The sequence below is a fragment of the Anas platyrhynchos genome, chromosome 22 (assembly GCF_047663525.1).
Source record: "Anas platyrhynchos isolate ZD024472 breed Pekin duck chromosome 22, IASCAAS_PekinDuck_T2T, whole genome shotgun sequence".
NCBI classification, from domain to species: domain Eukaryota; kingdom Metazoa; phylum Chordata; class Aves; order Anseriformes; family Anatidae; genus Anas; species Anas platyrhynchos.
Window position 1 is genome coordinate 5,056,179 of NC_092608.1, and position 18,364 is coordinate 5,074,542.

An 18,364-nucleotide genomic window follows, 5' to 3' on the forward strand; every position below is an offset into this window, starting at 1 on the left:
TGTGCTGAAGTGTGCTGAGTGCTTAAAATCCCAGCTGCTCCCAGGGCTGCTGAAAAGGGAATAAAGGGAGATGCTAGATTGAGAGTGCCTCGAAATGTGTTTGGTGCCTTCTTTCTGAAGATTTGGTACAGGCTCTTTTCTCTCCATCTCGCTGTGTCAAGGTCTTAGTTGTGCTGGAAAATTTTAGAAGAGAATGATGAAAGGTTCTCGCCTCTGGCAGGCAGACTGCTACAGGGACATGAGTCAGACAAATAGACCAGACCTCAAAAACCTCCAGAGCTGAGCTCTGCTCTATCATGAGCTACATTTTATAGCCTAGAGGTCCCAATTTGCAAATCTTTATTTTATTTTATTTTATTTTATTTTATTTTATTTTATTTTATTTTATTTTATTTTATTATTTTATTTATTTATTTTTTCCCTGTGCTTGAAACTTCAGAGCATTTCTACAGGGCACATGAAGTCTTGGTTATCTCCTCCATGTTGTGTGGCCCTGAGGTTTTCTACAAGGGTCCTTCCCTAACTTTCATTGCCTTTCTCCGCATCAGCCAGATGCTATTGCTAGCAAGAGATGTAAGGAGCCTCTTTGCACTGCAGTCTGCTTAGCAAGAAAGGGACGCAGATTTTTCACAGTTTCCAGGCTGCTTTAGCAAAGCTTCCCAGGTTGTCCTCTCTGTTTGCAGACTTTGAAAGTGCTGCTGTGTTGGATGCAGCAGGAGACTTGTCTGACAGCGGTTGTTTCTGATATCCCATGGTAGGGGTCTCTGGTATGCTGATGGGCAATGAGCAGAGACAGGCTTTCCAAAGCTTTACTGTGCTTAATTTGCTGTGAAAGAAAAAAAAAAATCCAGAATGAAACAACGTGGGATATACTTTTTGGAGATGCAAAGGGGTGATCTTTGCCAAGATTCAAATTTATACCAGTTATTTTTGCAAATGCTCAGTAAAATCCTAGACTTGGGCAGAGACAACCTGTGCTATGATGGTATTTGCATGCTGGAAAGGAAATACCAGAGTGCCATGAAGAGAAGCAGCTGAGATCCCCTTCGCTTGAACTCTGTCTCATGCGTGGGCGCGTTTCTCTCTCTCTGTGTTGCCTAACTGGGAGGAATCGATAACACTGTAAAAACAGGATTTCTAGGGTGTGACTGTGTTTCGTCTGGCAGGAGCTGTAAATGTCAGTTCTTCCAGCTCTGAGAGCGTTCAGGAGAATCGCTGTGCAATGCCAATGCCAGTGCACTTGCAATACACGGGTTGTCTCGTTCGATGCTCCCCAGCGGAGGGTAACGGCTGTCCTTGGACTCTCAGCCATGTGGTGCTGCATCTCCCCGGGGCATTTGGGAGCACTGCACTGAAGCAGCCTGCTCAAATCCACCCATGAATTGGTGGTGTACCACGTGTAAGGCCAGGAGATGAAACTATTTGCTTCTCCTTTACTTTTCCTGTTTCGTAATTCATTTCATGGTGAAGGGAGAATGGGTTTAGGGGTAAGGAGGATAATAGGGTCATTCTTCGCGAGGTGTGCTGAGAAGTCTCTAAGCCCAAAGGAGTTCCCCCTGTACTGTTCCTGTTCCTTGGGACTCCTCACAAAGGAAGCAGCTTTGGACGTGTGTCCAAGGTGATAGGAGCTTAAGGAAGGCGTATTGTTTCCCATTCTGAATGCAGTCAAATTCAGCCCTGACAAAGCCAAATGAGGTGGTTGCTGTGGCTGCCAACTGTAATTAAGGACAGAATGCTCTCCGAGTAAAAAGGAAGCGAAATCCCAAGAGTTGTCAGTTCTCTTCATTTCTGACAAGTCTGTGGAAAGCCGGCTCCTTAATCCCCAGGAGTCTGGAGTCCCTCTGCCCTCGTGAGCTCCCGCAATGCTGCATCACACCAACATCAGGCAGGAAGGGCACGGAGCACATTGTCACTTGGGTCCAGAGGAGATGATCCATAATGATGTACGACACTTGGCTGAGGCTGTGTATGTTGCTACAAGCAAAATCTCCTCTGAGACATTGTGGGAAGGGGTTCTCAGGATTGGAGCCTCCAACAGTAATATTTAGTGCAGGTCTGTGCCCACTGCAGTGATCTGTCCTGGGAAGAGAGGCAAAATGCTACCGAGATAGTTAAAGGCTTGCTTCCTACTGAAGTTTATGCTTAGGAGGTAAATTATAGCAGGAACTAGTGGTTAAGGCATTAGTCCACAACTTGCATGGTAAATTCTGTGCTTAGTGGCAGCTTTTGTGTCTGACGGAGGATCAGTTCCTTCCCTTCCCTGGTCTTGGTGCCATGAAATGGGCATAACAGTTCTGCTCATCGTGCCAGAGAGCTGTGATGATAGGTCTGTAACGAGGTGAGGTGCGCAGTTACTGCTGTGGTGAAAGCTCTATCAGTAATTAAGATGGAATTTCAGTTGTTTTTCTCCCTAGGTGATTTCCCCAGGCCTGGTTTTGGGATAGTGCTTGCTGATAAGAAGCAGAACCAGGGCTTCCTTCCTTTTATTCTGCTCTTGTCTACAGGGCAATTTCACCTCCTTCGGTTGCGGGCTTAATCACTGGCAACTCTGCAGCGCATGATAAGACTGCGAGGAAAGCAAGATTAAAAAGCAAAAGGATTAAAATCTAAAGGACTCATCCGCTATGTGCTCTGGAGAATCTGCTCAGACTGAAGCCTCTTGGAGATGCTGCGTGGATCTCTATATTAGTGCTGACAGGAGGAACGTCGCCGTGTCTCTATTAGCAGGCTGAGCAGCCATGTTCCTGACCTTGAACAGCGCTTCGGTATCAGCCTCTTCAGACCCTCGCTTGGAGGGAAAATGCCTTGAAGATAAGGCATGAAGAGCTGGAAGCTTGAGCTGAAAAATCTAGATTGTAGGTAACAGACTGTGTTTGATGGGGTTAACTTCGTTTTATTTCCTGGGGCAACGATAACTAGAGCTACCTCGATTTGGTGTTTGGTTTCTTTTGAGAAAATCCTAGGCATTGCGGGCTGCTCACGAACATGTCTTGTGGCTAAACGCAGACATCCTTGTTATGCCAGTTTATCTTTGGGAAGTGAGTAGGAGTTACACCAAGTGCTATCTCTGAGCTCTGAGAGTCTGTGGTCTGCTAAGGAAGCAGTTTGTGGCTAATCCACAAGCATTCAGAGATTTCCTTGAAATTACTGGTATGAATTGCTCAGGAGCTGAGAACAAGTGGTGGCAGGGAGAAAGGAGGGCATGGGAGTAGGTCTGGGGAGAGAATCCTCTCTTGGGGAGCAGTCAACAAAATAAAAATCTCAGCATGGCTCTTGCTGCATGAGACTCATGCCTGGATAGGCCCTTAAAGGCATTTGTAGACTTTCATTTGGCAGAGTGGGATGTGTATCAGTCCATCCTTTGAGATGATAATAGTCCTGAATTGACTTGCAGGGAAAGCTACCTTTAAAGCTTAATTCTTTAAAGGCTGGAGCATTTGTAGAGATTCATTATCTGGTTTCAGAGGTTCCCCTCATCTAACTCCACTCCTGTCTTAATAAGGGATTAATGTGTTGTCTGCCTGGCTTTTAAGTTGTGTTGGAGAGTGGAAAATGATGGATTTGACCAAGTAACAAAACTTGACGTTCATCTTAGTGAAGCAGATATTAAAATTCTTCAACGAAAAAGAATCTCTGTATGCTTCAAAAGCCTGAAATGGCTGAGAGGCTGATGAGATGTAACAATAGGAATAAGGGAAAGGTTTATTAGCAATATTCCAGGAACTCAGAGTAGCTGAATAACTCATAAATCTTTCATGAATCTTACAAAAATGAGGGATGAAATCCTAAACGCTGTAGATATATATGTATACAGATAGATACAGATACATTTATTTTGACTAAGAATGTCTTGGTAAATTATTATCACTTTAAATTAAGGAACAATCTGGATACGATTTATATTATTTTTTTGCCATCTGAGAATCTATTGAACATTTTGTCTCAGAGTATTGTGATCTCCCTCGACAGAAGAAATGGGAAGTAGAACATTTTAAATATTAAACAAAAGATTTGACTGTGAAATTGTTACTCTAAAGCGGGAGTGGGATAAAGCAGGTAAACGAGATTGCACTCCAATTTATTGTGGAACCTCTGCGATTTCAGCTGGCAATAAATAATCTGATTTGTGCTCCTGATTCCCCGCTGATGGCCCAGTAAAACGTCTCCAGGAAACGAAATTTGCCATTCTGCCAAAGTGGGGGAGAGCAGGGGAGAGCAGCTAGAGGATGCATAACCTGCGTTTCTCTTTGGATCTGCATTTTTCTGTCACGGTTCTCATTGTATTGGGGTTTGAGGCAGATCTCAGTGCAGCCTATGCTCAGAACTCAGCACTGCAATGACCTGGGACCTTAGGCAGCCACACCATGCCCAGGAAGGCTGAGCACAGACCAAAGAGAAGAGAAGCAACCGAGCACTACGGGATAGCTTAATGGAAACAGCAGGCTGAGGGTTTAGTGGAGAAGGGATGTTGAGGAAAGGATGTAATTTGGAGATTTGCAGGCTTACAAGAAAGTTCTCTGTCTTATTCCAAGTAGCTGTATTTCTTCCCCTGCTGGGAATCTAATCCTCTTTGATCTTCAGAGCTTTGCCTGTGATTCCAAAAGTGTGTCAGCCTCAGTGCCAGCTCATTAGCTGTGCGTGGGGGCAAGAGGTCAAAAATCATGAAATATGATATGGCAGCAAGTGCTTCTGAGCAGGGAATGAGAGAGAAATATGCTAGAGACTTCCTTGGCTTTGTTTCCAGAGGTGCTGTGCCTGGAACTGGAAAGATCTGAGGGTCCATACAGAGGATCCTCATTCCATTCCCTAGCCTCCATCCTATTTTAATGTCTGTTCCCTCCATAAATAGTTCCTCAAGGCCCATCCATTTTCATTGTCACTAAAAAGCAAGGAAGTTTAGTGGTCAGTATGGATATCTGAAAGCCCAAGGAACAGGATTATATCCACATTTGTTCTGTAGCCCCCCTTTTCCTCTGTGCTTGAAGTCTCAGGTTCCCCAGATGCTCTATGAAGTACTCCGAGCAGACTGCGCTGTGAGAGCACGGGAGGCTAACAGAGCTCTTGGTATCCTGCTGCTGAGAAACTTTTTCAGCTGATCTGGTTGGAAGAATGAAGATACTTTGCAGCATCCCTGATCGAAGCTTTGGGAAGCTCACAGCTGAGGAAACTTCTCTTTGGGTGAGATGACCATGGCTTGCTCTGCTTCCGTGCAGGCACACAGCTCGATGCTGCATTGACCCTGCAGAGAAGTGGGATGGCACCCACAGCAGCCTGAGAGCTGCCACGAGATCCTGGGCTCACTGGGACTGTCCCCTGACCCATGGTGCTGTGCTGTGCACATCCGTGTTACATGCAGATACGAAGGCAGCCAGATAAGCAGGGAAAAACACTGGTTTATTCCTCTCCGACATCATTTAATTGGCCTTTGTTGCTCAATTTAACAAGTGCTGATGGAATGCCTTGTGCTGGTGGCTTGGGAAACCAAAGTGCTCTGCTGCTGCAGAACACGATGAGTGGTAGCACTGTTCCCCCAGGCTGCACAGTCCACATGGTTCAGCCAAGTACCAAGCATCCTCCTGTAATGCTGGGAGGCCAGCCCGTTCCCTGTGAGAAGGCACCGCTAAAACGTGGTTAGCTCCTGACAGCCCTACGGCTGCAAGAGGAGCTGGAGAGGGAGAGCTGTCCCACTGAGGGCAAGAGCCAGGAGCTGTCGTGCTGAATATAAAGGCAATCCTTTGGGAATCTGCTGGGCTATGCTGTACCCTGGATTTTCCTCTAGCTTTCTACCTAGCCCCCCAACAGCCAGTGAAAGAACATTCCTGTGATGTTGTAGCCTATGCCACACAGCCATGTGAGATGCTGACAAGCTGTAGTTACTGATGTCTTCTCGGACAGAAAGGCTTCTTGCCCAGTGCTGTTCAATCCCACACCCCTCATGTCCAGCACAAAATACCTTGCACGCAGTGTGAAGCTTGGCTGGAGACAAGGCTTCGGTTACATCACTAGATGGAGCTCAAAATATAGGAAATACTTGGCTTCGGAGCCCCAGATGTATTCTTAAGAAGCAGTTTTTAGAAGCTGGTGTGGGAGGGGTGGCAAGGTAAGGAGGAAAGATTTGATGTGATGTGATGTGAAGAGAATGGAGTGGAGCATGTGTTAAAGAAGGGGGTGCTGGAGAACAGGCTGCTATGTGCATGGAGCTGAGGGCTGGGGCTTTTAACAACATTTAAGGTGCAATCCAACAAGGCACATAGTTCTGTGAGGGTCTGCCACATGCCAAATTTATGGATAATTTGGGCACTTGTCCTAAGAACGTGTTGTGGAATTACGACTGATAAGGACAGCTACTGCAGGACAATGGCTTCTCACCCAGCAGAGGTATACGTGGATGAAAGGGCAAATACTCATCTGTTTGCACCGGTTTATTTCTGCCTTTCACACACCCCAGGCAAGTTGTCTCACTGGTGTCACAGGGAGGAACATCATTTCTGTATAAGGCAGGTGTTGAGGTTGATTCCTTTGTGTTCTCTTTCCACAATGTTCATACCATCCAGTCCTACCAGGCAGGAAGGAAATTTTAAATTCAGTTTCTGTCAGCATCAACATCAGAATCAATCAGGGAACTCATTGTTTGTCGAATCAGACAAATGAAGCAGAAATAATTCAAAATGACAATTGTAACTAAGCAACCTAGCTTGACTAGTGAGTGGGATAGAAAATGAAATTAGTGAAACATTTTGATAACTGATTTCAGGTAACAAATCTGTTAGATTAAAAAAAAAATCTCCCTCTCTCAAGAGATATTTTGCAAAATAAGGAAGAATAACTGGTTGAAAAAGTTTTTTGTTGTGGTTTACCTGGTAAGTAAGCTCTTTGGGGCAGGGATCATCAGGGGTGTTTTTTTTGAGGTTGCATTGCACCTAGCACAAGGGGTACCCCCTGACACTTGCAGCCCGTGCATGTAACTAAATTAAAACAAAGGCAAGTGGGCTACAATCAGATTTTCCAAACTTCATAAATAGATTGTAAAGGCTCAACAGATGTCCAATATCTGAGTATTATGTATTATGGGTTAGTATAGCACACTTCCATCACGATAAATGTTTATCGGTCAGTCATTTGTTAATGGATAGATATTTAATATTTGGTAGCCACATTATTAATGCAGTTCCAGTATACGTGGTGATGAAATGTTGATGAGAGCAGCACTGGGGTAAATGTGCCAAAGCTCAGCATCCTTGCAGACTTATCCTGCAACCCATCCCATCCCTTGTGCCACAGGACTGGAACTGTCGTCACACTCAACAGTCATTGTCTTTTCTAGGTACAAATCAAGAGGGAAGCCTCGTGGGCCAAAATCATTTCTGCCATGGTTGACGTGGCTCAAGCAGAACCACACCAAGGATAGATTTGTGCTCTTCTGCTATTTCACAGCACCTCCGGGCTTGAATGCCAGCAAGGGAGTGATGGTATCTCTTGCCGACCTCGTATCTCTTTGATGTTGGAGTCCTTCTTAAGCCTTGGGCATTAACATCCTCCTCCGCAGGCAGCCAGTGGCAGCAGCAGCGTGTAGTGGCTGTGGTATCATTCTTTAGTTTCTTAATAGCACGGTATAATGACTAGCTCTGTTACCATATCACTGACACAGAGCATTACTAATTATGATGATTAATGGGTTTAATTCACTTAGAAAGAATAATGTGCAATAATTCCATTGTCAAAGCTGAAAATCTGGAGTTCCAGCTTCGGATCCTGTCAGCACTGTTGTTACAAACCCTTTTGTGTCAGAGAAAAGTCACCGAGAGATGTTATTTCCCACATGTTTTAGAACACAGGCTGCATTGGGAATTCTCCTATCGGCTAATAAGGCTGCTTTGCCACCAAAAGACTGCTAGGAGAAATTCTGCCTTATTTTTTCTTTTGTATGCTTACATTTTTCTTTAATGATGCTTCTGTAAACTGTAAGAACTATTTATCGAGGTTAAAGGGGTCTGCTGTTTTCTTGCAGTAGTGGAAGAGAGAGAGCTCTTGCTGGCAAAGAATGTGAGTGGCATTATTCCTTCTGGGGCTGCTGGGCAGGCTCTATAGAGCTGTTTTCTAGCTCCCAAGCTGGCTGGTACTGCCTGTCTCCTAGACCTGAAGGAGCAGTGTTGGAAGAAATTGCTTACCTCAGGGTAGTTTCACACTATTTCTGTCAACGCGCAGTTTGAAAAATTCATTATTTGTAGTGTCAAGGCCCCCAAGGAAGATCAGGGCCCTGGCTGAGCGGTGCAGAAGTGGTGCAGTCCCTGTACACCCTGTTCCTCTCCAGCCCACCTGGCTGCTTCTCTGCTTTCTTCCAACTTCAGCTCTGGCTGCCTGTGACTTTCCTGTACCAGAGGGTTGCGTTTCTTAGATCAGCAAGATCACTTCTGGGCCTTGTAAGCACGGCAGAAGAGGTCAGATACAATGCACTATTGTCTGTGACTCAGGAATCTTTGTGGCTTTAATTGTTGATTTAATTATCTCTTCCTGTGAGCAAGATACATTCCCCAGGGGTAAAATAATAGAGAAAAAAAAACCAACACATTTCCTCTCTCAGCTGTCTTTGTGCGATCTAGCTGCTCTGTGCTCACAGCAGCTATAAATAAACCGCACTTAAGCCCTGGTGACTGTTTGGATTCTGGTGAGTCACCCGATTGATACAGCTCTAATCTGTGTCTCTGCCTCTCCCCTTGCATAGCTAGCATCCCATTTGGTTGTGATCTGTGCTCCTGTCGGTACGTCGTGTGAGGCTCTGTGCCTGGCAAAGAACTAGCCCACATGCCCAGAGCACCGCCTGCTAGTCCTTAATGAGGCAGAAGCATTAACAAATTAATTGCGTTGTGATCGAGGGGAAACTGAGGCAGGGAAAGGTCACCTAAGGCCTCCCAATTGATTTCTGACCGACAGGAATAGCAGGATGAAAATTGTCCCCTTAGCTCTCGAATGCTGCTTTCTGACTTAAACCTGCTCTAATCTGTGCTGCGTGTGGCATAGCTGGTCGACCTTTCTGCCCAAAATCTCCCGTTAAGCTGCTGTCCGGGGCACCTGCCCTTTAATATCGATGCGCATTAAGGTCACAGTTGCTTGCTCATGATCCTTGATAGGAAGGTGATATTTCTCAGGTACACCAGAGGAAGGAAATCGGAGTGATTTACAGGATTTGGCAAAGACTTGTCATAAATCTGTGATTTTTTCCAGGCTCTCATTGAAGCCCATACTTAGATTTTTCTGGCTTCAGCAGGAGTTGTATGAAGCTATTACGCTGCCAGCCACTGGTGTGATGAGGTGCTGAGTGCATTTAAATAGGACACATCGCTCTCTGCTTCTTGCCCCTGTCAGTGGATAAGTATCAGAGGCTCACTGAGGTGGAGGCGGCATGTCAGTAATGAGCAAAAAGGGGCCTGATATATTCTGCAAGGCACCTGGAGAGTCAGTTCTTTTGGAGAAAAGCCCTGGTAGAAAGAAAGGATATTGCTGCAGTTATGAATATCCTAAGAACCATGACCTGGGCAGCCTGCCTTGTCCTCGCTGAGCTGTTCAGAGCCGGTGTGGTGTGCTGCTGGGGTACCCCTGCAAGAGCGCTGCCGCTGCAAAGCCTTTGCTCTGTGCCCTCTTCTGCACCAGCCTGCGCTGCGTGCTGCTGGGCTTACATACCTAATGAGCTGTCAGTGTGCCAGTAAGCTTATTTAATTCTCCAGCTGCATCTTCAGCTGCTTGCTGTAGCCATAAAAAGGGAATTTGAAACCACCCACAGGCCACTGCGACAGGGAACTGTGCTGAGGTCTGACTCTCACCTCCTGCACTCTCCCTCCTTTCCTCTGTTTTCTGTCCCTGCTCGTGAGTGGGCTCTTCACTGCTAGCTCAGGCAGGGTGCAAGATCCTCACCAAACCTCCTGCTTAGCCCACAGTTTTAGGTTGTTTATCCCATCACTGCCCCTTCTTTCCCTCGTAACGCCAAGTCAGATGAATCTGACAGCAAGCAAACCCTGCCACTGCTGTCCGCTGCTTGCTTTCCAAGCGTTTTTCCATCACAGTGCTCAGCTGCAGCCTCTGCTCCTTGTAAAGTGGGGCTGAGTGAGCTGGCAGGGTGTTGGATTAGACATTAAGAGAACAGGTATCTGTGCACTTCAGGAACTGACTGGTGAGACAGAGGACAACTCCCGTGTCTCTCCTTCTCAACTGAAAAATAGGACGTGCCTATTTTTGTCTGTTTTTCTATAAAATCTCGGAGGTGTTGATATAGAATAAAAGCAGTGCACAGAGGCTCTAATTTAATTTGGGACCTTTAGCAATGCTGCAATAGCCAAGGGGTATTTTGTAGCAGAAAAGAAGGTGATGTTGATGTATATATGATTCTTTGCTGGCCCAGCTTTTATTCAAATATCCCTTGAATCTGTCTCCCCTCAAATGAAGTGGAATCTTCAGTTTCCATTTCCTCTTGCTCCACCGAAACAGTTCATAGATAATGTTCTTGTTTGTAGTCCTGCCAGGAGTTTTTTAATTACCTGTATGGTTTTATTACATAATGGGGAAGTGTGCTCTGTTAGGCTATTGGCATCTTTGCAGGAAGCAAACAAACCCGATGACATCCATCAAGTTGACTAATTACAGAGAGTATGTTCACTTTTTTCAGTTTTCCTGGTCAATACTGGCAATAGCTCTGCTGCCTGGGCTCTGAGCCTGGCTGCTCACTCAGCCAGTGCTGCCTTAGCAGTTGGCTTGTTGGCAGGTCGGGGGCTTGATGGTCCTGAAAGAACTGGAAATGGAAAGGCAAATGCTCTAGCATCATCCCCAAGAGCTTAGGACACACACAATGCCCACATTCTGCCCTGATCTCTTTCTGCTGTATTTCAGAGTCAGTTCCATCTAGATGTTTATACCTTAGGTGTTTTTAGCAGAGAGTTAGGAAATGCCTGTGGCTGCTTGCACTGAGGCAGGCTGGGTATCTATTCTGTGGAGCCTTCTGAATTAAACATCCATTCCTCGTGTGTTCCCAGTTGTAGGATGCCAGGTATACCGACCCAGTGCCTCTGTTTCAGGCCTTTGTTTAGAAGGAAAACTGTAGAAAATGAGAGCTCAAGTGTATTCCCCTGCATGTCCTCATCCTTATGTGCTCAATTACACCTGTCCAAACAAGGTGTGAAATGCCACCTCGCAGAAGGAAATCACTTTGTGCCATAGCTAGCAGTATGGTGAAAGGCAAAGTGGGATCAATCTAACTCAAGGCATGGAGCAATGACGCCCTCTCTGCCTTTCAATTATCGCAGTGTATTGCTGAGGAATCGGGACAGCCAGCCATCTTTCACAGTGAAGTACTTCAGTGACAGACCGAATGCACTCAGTACTGGAAGAAATATGATGTTATCATGGAAGAAGCAGCATTTTGTGGGTAAGCCTTCCTTTTACTGCTTGCTTATACAAATCACAGAATCATAGAATGGTTTGGATTGGAAGGGACCATAAAGATTGTCTAAGTCCAACCCCCCTGCCATGGGCAGAGACACCTCCCACTAGACCAGGCTGCTCAAAGCACTTGAACACTTCCAGGGATGAGGCATCCACAGTTTCTCTGGGTAAATGCTGCAGACCAGGTCACTGCTGGCCTGTGGAGACCAGAAAGGCAGAAGACTCTCTTGAGCAGAAGAAAATAGAAGTTTAAGAAGAGTAAAAGTTTAGGAAGACCCTCCTCTCTATAGCATGATGAGTCCAAATGCCCTGATACAGGGGCATGTGAGTGGAGATCACTGTAGATGTGGTAGTCATAGGAGAGTGGTGGAAAAGCCACACATTCCCCCACCCAGTGCCTGTCACCTTTCCTCCCCACAATGAGTACCTTTGGCAAGTGAAACAGGGCCTGATGTGCTGACATGCTGTTGATCTGAAAATGGCTGTGTCTTGGAAAGTCAGAGCAAAGGATCATAATTGAATCCAGCAGGCGCAGGGACCCAGCTTGGGGGCTGATTGGTATTCAGCTCTGGTGCAAAGTGCTTAAGAAAAAACTTATTAATTTCCCCTTCCACAAAGAGCGGGAGTGCGACAGTAATCACAGTATCAAGTCATAATAATAAAAAAAATTCCATTGAAAATAGCAGTTAAGACTCCAGAGAGTTCAGCAGGGGAAGATTGTATTAAGATAAAGTAGATTATAACACTGGCGGACATTAAAGGTTGTCATTGTATGGTAAATCACATCAGGAAGTCACAAAAGCTGCTCTTTACACAGTCAGGGACAGAACACTCTGATATAGCACCTGATTTATCCCCTGCCCCTGTTATACCATCCCTGGCAAACAGGTAGGTAGAAGGAGGAGAGGAGGAAGGGGAGAGACTTGCCAGCCAGAGTGGATTTCTGAGTTGTGGTTTTGGGGAAGGTGGGTGGGACCGGGGTGGGGCCAGACACATTGGTCCCTTCCCCTTCTGCGGGGTGCTGGGGCTCTGCATACTTGCTGCAATGCAGAGGTATGTATTGAAGCACTCCCACTGCCCCTTCTCTCCTGTGGAGTAGCAGCAGTGAACTGAGTAGGACACACGCGGCTCGAGCACTGTGTGTCCCACAGGGGCCATCCTGTGCTCCCCTTGGTGATGGAGGCTGCCAGCTGGGCATCCCTGCTCCTCACACTGCCTTATTGCCATCACAGTAGCAGCAGCCCAGCAGCAGTCCCCAGTGCCCAGTAGGTGCATATCCAGGCTGGAATATAGCCCCATCCCAGTCCCACTTCCCCAAAGTGTCCCAAGCACACCTAAATATCTTTCAGCTGTCTGAATCCTTTAGAAACCCTCCCTGCTCTCTCTTTTCTCTGACCAAACTACATTGCCACAATCTCTTTGATCCTTGCTTAACAATTACAACCCAGGAACAGTGCAAAAACAAATTTAAACCTTCTGGGCGTTACTAGGTGGGATTTTGTACATTACACGTCTTGAGCAAAGCCCTTTCACTGCTGGGAGTGTGTTTGCTGGTAAGTAGGTAAGACAAGGGCTCCCGGCTCCCCCCTCCCAGGCCAGTGCTGTGTGTGCATCTTCTCAGGAGTCTGACCCAATTCTGTCTCAGATATGGATTAAACTAATACCTAACACCAGCCCCCTTCCCATTTTGCAGCTGAGTGTTTTCAGACTCCTGCCTACCATAGTCCTGTGTCCTTGACAGGTCTGCAGCTGAAAGGCACTTTATATTCTGCCCCGGAGCTGGTGGTAATGTTTTACCAGGTAGTCATACCAGCAAGAGGTGTGAAAAAACCTGAATGGACAGAGCTCTGCAAAGGTCATTTCCCCCCCCAACTACATTGGTTTTCTTCTGTACAGACACTACTGACACCTGCAAAAGATTCTTCGTAAGTGCAGTTCGTGTTGCTTTTGCAGGTGATTTAACTGGAGCAGTACTAAATTCCTTCCAGTTGTCAGAGCAAGCACTGTGCCCTCCAGCAGCCTGGGCAGAAGTTGGAGCCCTGTCCTCTTGGCACAACCAAAGGTGACCTGCTCTGTCACCATCAAAGGTCAAAGGTGGCCTAGAGACCCAAGGTGTTGCCCTATTAAATTCAATGTCTGACAGCAAGGACCCAGCATGACAGACTTGGCTTTTTTTTTTTTTTCTGGTGCCATTTCCCCAGAACAACATTTTTTTCATCTTTTTTATTTATTTTTTGTTCAGATCAAGCAAATATTGTCTTGAAAGTTCTTATAACCATCATTTGGCTTGGAAACCTGTATGAAAGGAGCATCTCTCCACCTCCTGTGAACATGTAGGTCTTGCTAAACTTACACAAAGGTCTCCTGCACAAATGTGCTTCCACACCTTAAATGTATGCTTTTTTTTTTTGCTTTTTTTTTTCCCTGTCTTTGGCACCCTGATCTCTCTAGTTCCAGGTAAAGACTCAGTATGTTGGTTTCATTAGTGCTCCTGGGTTTTATGATCCTCGGAAGTAAGGAGAAGTATAATATATATTAAATGTAATAGGCTTTTGTTGAGATGAATGTTAGCTTGCTAAGAGTAACTTAGTAAGTTGTTCCACCTGCTAATATGCACATTTAGGAACAATTTTAGAGTGTGAAAATATTTAAAAGGAATGCTAATTTCAAGCTGAGAGAAGGATGTTTGTGTGGAGAACAAGAAAGCCAGGACTGGGCAGGCAAGAACCAAACTGCGTTAATTTTGATTTTTCTGGTTCAGCGGCATTGCTGTGTGTTAATGTATTTCAGATCTTTGCTTGTCATGCTGTTTTATGAGCTCTCACGAGGTGGAGGGAGAAGAGAAATAAGTAGCCACATTTCCAGAGGAAGTCAAGGGGGAAACGTAAATAACAAAATGAAAGCTGTGGCAACAGCCAAAGAGCTGGAATGAGAATGGCATAGCAGGCTGCATACTGTAAATAATCACTATGATTAAACTGCATGATTTTACCTAACTTGCTAATGCCTGGTTTTCAAAAGAGCAGCCTGGATTCACCCAGGTGCTGAGCTTTTTTGAAAATATGGAGCCCATTTTGTCACTGAGTCTGTGCCCACTCTGCCAAAATCATATTACCACTCCTGAATATAAGGGAAAAATTGAAACTCTGAATTTGTCCCTGATACTTCTTTCCCCAAATGTTGAAGCAGATGCATTTTGCTGATACAGAGTTCTTGAAAAGTAATCTCAGCTTGCATGCAAAAGCACTTGGAGGAGTCAACATGAACATTTATACACCTCCATGATCTTCAATTGAAACTGTTCTGTCTGACTTAGCTGACCAACCGCAATGGAACAGCTGCTCCAGCCAGTGATTTTTTATCAGAATTTTATGTCCAGAGCAGATAAACTCAGTGAACAGCTCTGAATAATGACTACACTTCCAGCAAGTCTGTTTTCTGTCATTGCAGAGTCATGACTTGTACATATTCATCCTTACACAACTCTGTGAGATGTGACAGTGCCAAGGAGTTGCATCTGGTATATACGAAAGAAGTTAAAGAGGTGACTTGATCGCAGCCTTTAAGTACAAGGAGAGAGATTTCTGATAATAGAAGGCTCATTAATCTAACAGACAGTGGCCATGGTGAGATCCAGTGGCTGAAGTTAAATAGCTAGAAGGGTATCTAGTCTTACTTAGATTGGAAATAAAATTTCAACAATGTAATAATGAAGTATTGGAACGGCTTACCTAGGATTGTAGTGGAGGATCTGTTACTGGAAGTGCTTGAATTGGTGCTGGGTGTCTTGCTAACAGCATACAATGACTTAGGTGGCTAGGCTCAGAGGAATGAGGTGGTCTGTTTCCTCGCTGTTCTGTTTGCTGGCTGGTTCAGGGTCTTGGCTCTCCTCATGTGGAAACCACCTCTAAGTTTGCAGCAAGACTTTTCAACACAACCGACAGAGTGCTATGAACCTGATTCTGGCTGTTCATTACAACTCTGCTTCTCAATGAGTGTTGGTATTTGAAGCAACAGAGAAGCCTAGAGCCAAGATCCTGGGGCAAGGAAAACTGCGACCTGGAACAGAGTGGCCAGAAGCTGGAGGTACCCTGATAAAACTGAGCTCTGCCCTCTTTCTTGCCATTAGGAAGACAAAGAAACTGTCACCTCTAGGTCATTGCTACCTGCTTCATGTAAGCTGTTTTCCAAGCACTTTTCTGAGCTTTCTGTTTTGCTCCCTCAGGGGGATTCCTACAGCATTTCCCCAGGGAACTTCCCTCTGGATCTTGTGCCTGATACGCGTTCCTCACCTGCTGGGAAATGTAACATACCCAACCTGAAAGTGCACATACAAATAGACTCGTGAGGCTCAATGTTTGAGGCCTCAGTTCCATCATATCCTGTTGTCAGAAGCTTAATGAGCTGTGTTATTAAACGGCTCCACACTGTTCCCTTGTGCTGCTGACAAACATGGCCAGTGGGCAAAGAGCAGCTGAACTGCCCGGTTGTATTGATTTCTCCACTGCTCACAAGTTCTGGATGGCATTGCTGACGGAGTTAGCACGTTGGTGACTGCACAGAGCCTCTTCCCACGTAGGGAAGGGAAATGAGACCCCCAGCAGTTGTTACATCCTACAAATTGAGGAAAAGAAGGCGCTCGGCACATTTGTCTCAGGAGAGAATGTACCTTGTGTGTTTTGAACCCAGACTCAGGGCGTTGTGCAGGTGGGGAGTTTCTCTCAAGAAACTTCCCCTGCTCTTGTTTTGCCAGATTTGAGGCTGAGTTATCACTGTGATTTCTGCTGTGACAGGACATGCAATCCCAAAGGGCATGTTCCTGCTGTATTACATGCTGAGACACGCTGTCAGTTCCTCGGAGAGCTTGCAGTTGAGGTAGGCAAGTTAGACAGTGGGAAGTGGAGAATCAGAGGCATACAGTTGTCCATTTTATCTCGCCTTGGTTGGCTGGAGGGTGCTTATTCCATCTCTGTTACACATTATATTCAGTCCCAGTTCATTACTTGCTCATGTCTGTATCTCTGGGCCTGCTGTGAGGGAGTGCCTGGGATCCCAAGGCTGCGTGGATGTAACACCCAAGCAAGTACCTGCTTGTTGCAGCCCTCCTGCCCTTGCCCCAAGAAATGCACGTGTCGAGTCCTGCTCAGAGGACAGAAGGTCAGCACTCAGAAACAAGAAAGTTTTGCTTTCCTGGGAGAAAGTTTGCCTCACTGCCGAGCAGCAAGTTCTGAAAACTCCCATTCCTGCTGGCTCAGAGGGAAGGAGGCAGTGTCCAACTATTTATCCCTCCTAAGGGCAGTATTGATTTAGGAGAAAGGAACAGGGAAATAGCAGTGGTATGAGGAACCTGCAATGCAATTTGGGTGATATAAAACTAACAACAGGCACATCCTGAGTGACAGAATGAGGCTGGGCTGTGTCTGGAGTGTGGTAGGCTGCTGCCTGAGGTTCATGTGCCTCCCTTGCCTCGTAGTGGGGTGTGCTGCAGGGAGCTGGAGCACCAGCAAGGGGGTGACAGGGCTGTGAAGGAAATAAATGTACCTGCACAGAGTGCTGCCCCCGGGAATGGCTCGCTATTAATAACAGTAATAACATATGCCAGGATGGGGAAGAAGCATCTTTAGTAAAGTGCTGATCACTGCCACTATCTGGGGCAGAAACAAATTGAAAAAAAAAAACACTTTCATTATTTTATAATGCACAGTAATGCCACTTTTGTAGTTTTTATTATTTCTCCACATTTGAATTTTGTCTGTAGGGGGGCTTTCTGTTTTAAGTAGTCCATGCTGCAGATTGGCAGGTAAATTGTGGGGTGACATTAAGGAGAGCTCTCAGCAGCCCCAGCCAGCCGTAACTACTGCAGTCAGAACAGAAAGGCTCCAGAAGCGAGATGCTCTGGAGTCTTATCCACTGAGACATGTCACAGTCAGCTTGTCCTCCCTGTGCCCCAGATCCACTGCAAATGGAACAATTTGGAATGCAGCCCAAATCCCACCGGAGCAATTGGGATGCAGATGGCAAGGAAAGCTGAAGGTGATTTCCTCCTCTTCTGCCATACTAAATAGTAAAGGTGCAAAGAGAACTTGCTGTACACAAAAGGAGAAAAGGTAGGGGAAGAGAGAGATATGGAATTCAGACAGCTCCTGGACCAAAGTCCCTGCTGAAAGGGAGCTGCTTTCAAGTTCAGGGGATGTCCTTCCATGGGATTAAAGCCAGTGTGGATGCCATGCACAGGATGAAAGCCTGTGTAGCACCCAGGCAATGACAGAGATAGCCCAAGCAGAGATCAGAGGATGTTCTGAAGGAGTTAACCTGAGCAATATCTAAGTACAGAAGTTCCAATAGCTTCCCTTTTATTAAGGAAAGTGTTTCTGTTGTTCTCATAAACTATACTTGGCAAAGCCTCCTTAGTACGGAATCATTTATTTTTCCACTGAGAAAGATGGCTGTGAGTGTAGGGTCATTACGGAGAGAGTTGCAGTGTGCTTGTTTGCATTGATTGAATGAGAGTGTTTCATGCTGTTCGCTTATTCAGTGAGTTTCTTTAAGGGTGAGTAATCCCCAGTCCCTGGGGGGGTTCCCTCCAGGCAGACACTGCAGGATCCAGGCTGGCTTCCAGGGCCCCAGTCCCAGCACACGCCGGACAGGGGAGGTTGGTCAGAGCTGCAGGGATGCTCCTCAAACTCTGCTAGTGCCATAGCTTGCAGGAGTCAGTGCCTGCCAGGGAAATCATGGTACGGGGGGGCTTTATGCCAGTCGTTTCTGTGAGTGGGGTGCTTCTGGGCAGCCTGGGCATATCAAACTGAGGCCCCAGACAGAGCAGGCAGGAAGAGCAGATGCTCTGTCAGCACAGCGAGCCACATAGCTTGCCTAATAATCCTAAACGTGTCACAGCACCCTTTGCTGTGGCACTTTGGCTCTGCCATGTGTGCAT

At 46.1% G+C, this 18,364-nt stretch overlaps 1 protein-coding gene across 1 annotated transcript in view; it reads left to right on the forward strand.

The window, feature by feature from the left end:
• Nucleotides 1–18,364, forward strand: part of DISP3 (dispatched RND transporter family member 3) — a 136,343-nt gene that overhangs the window by 12,181 nt on the left and 105,798 nt on the right. Inside the window, exon 3 of the mRNA XM_072026907.1 lies at nucleotides 11,292–11,413. The gene's annotated coding sequence lies outside the window, so the exon portion shown is untranslated. The remainder of the gene's footprint in view (nucleotides 1–11,291; nucleotides 11,414–18,364) is intronic.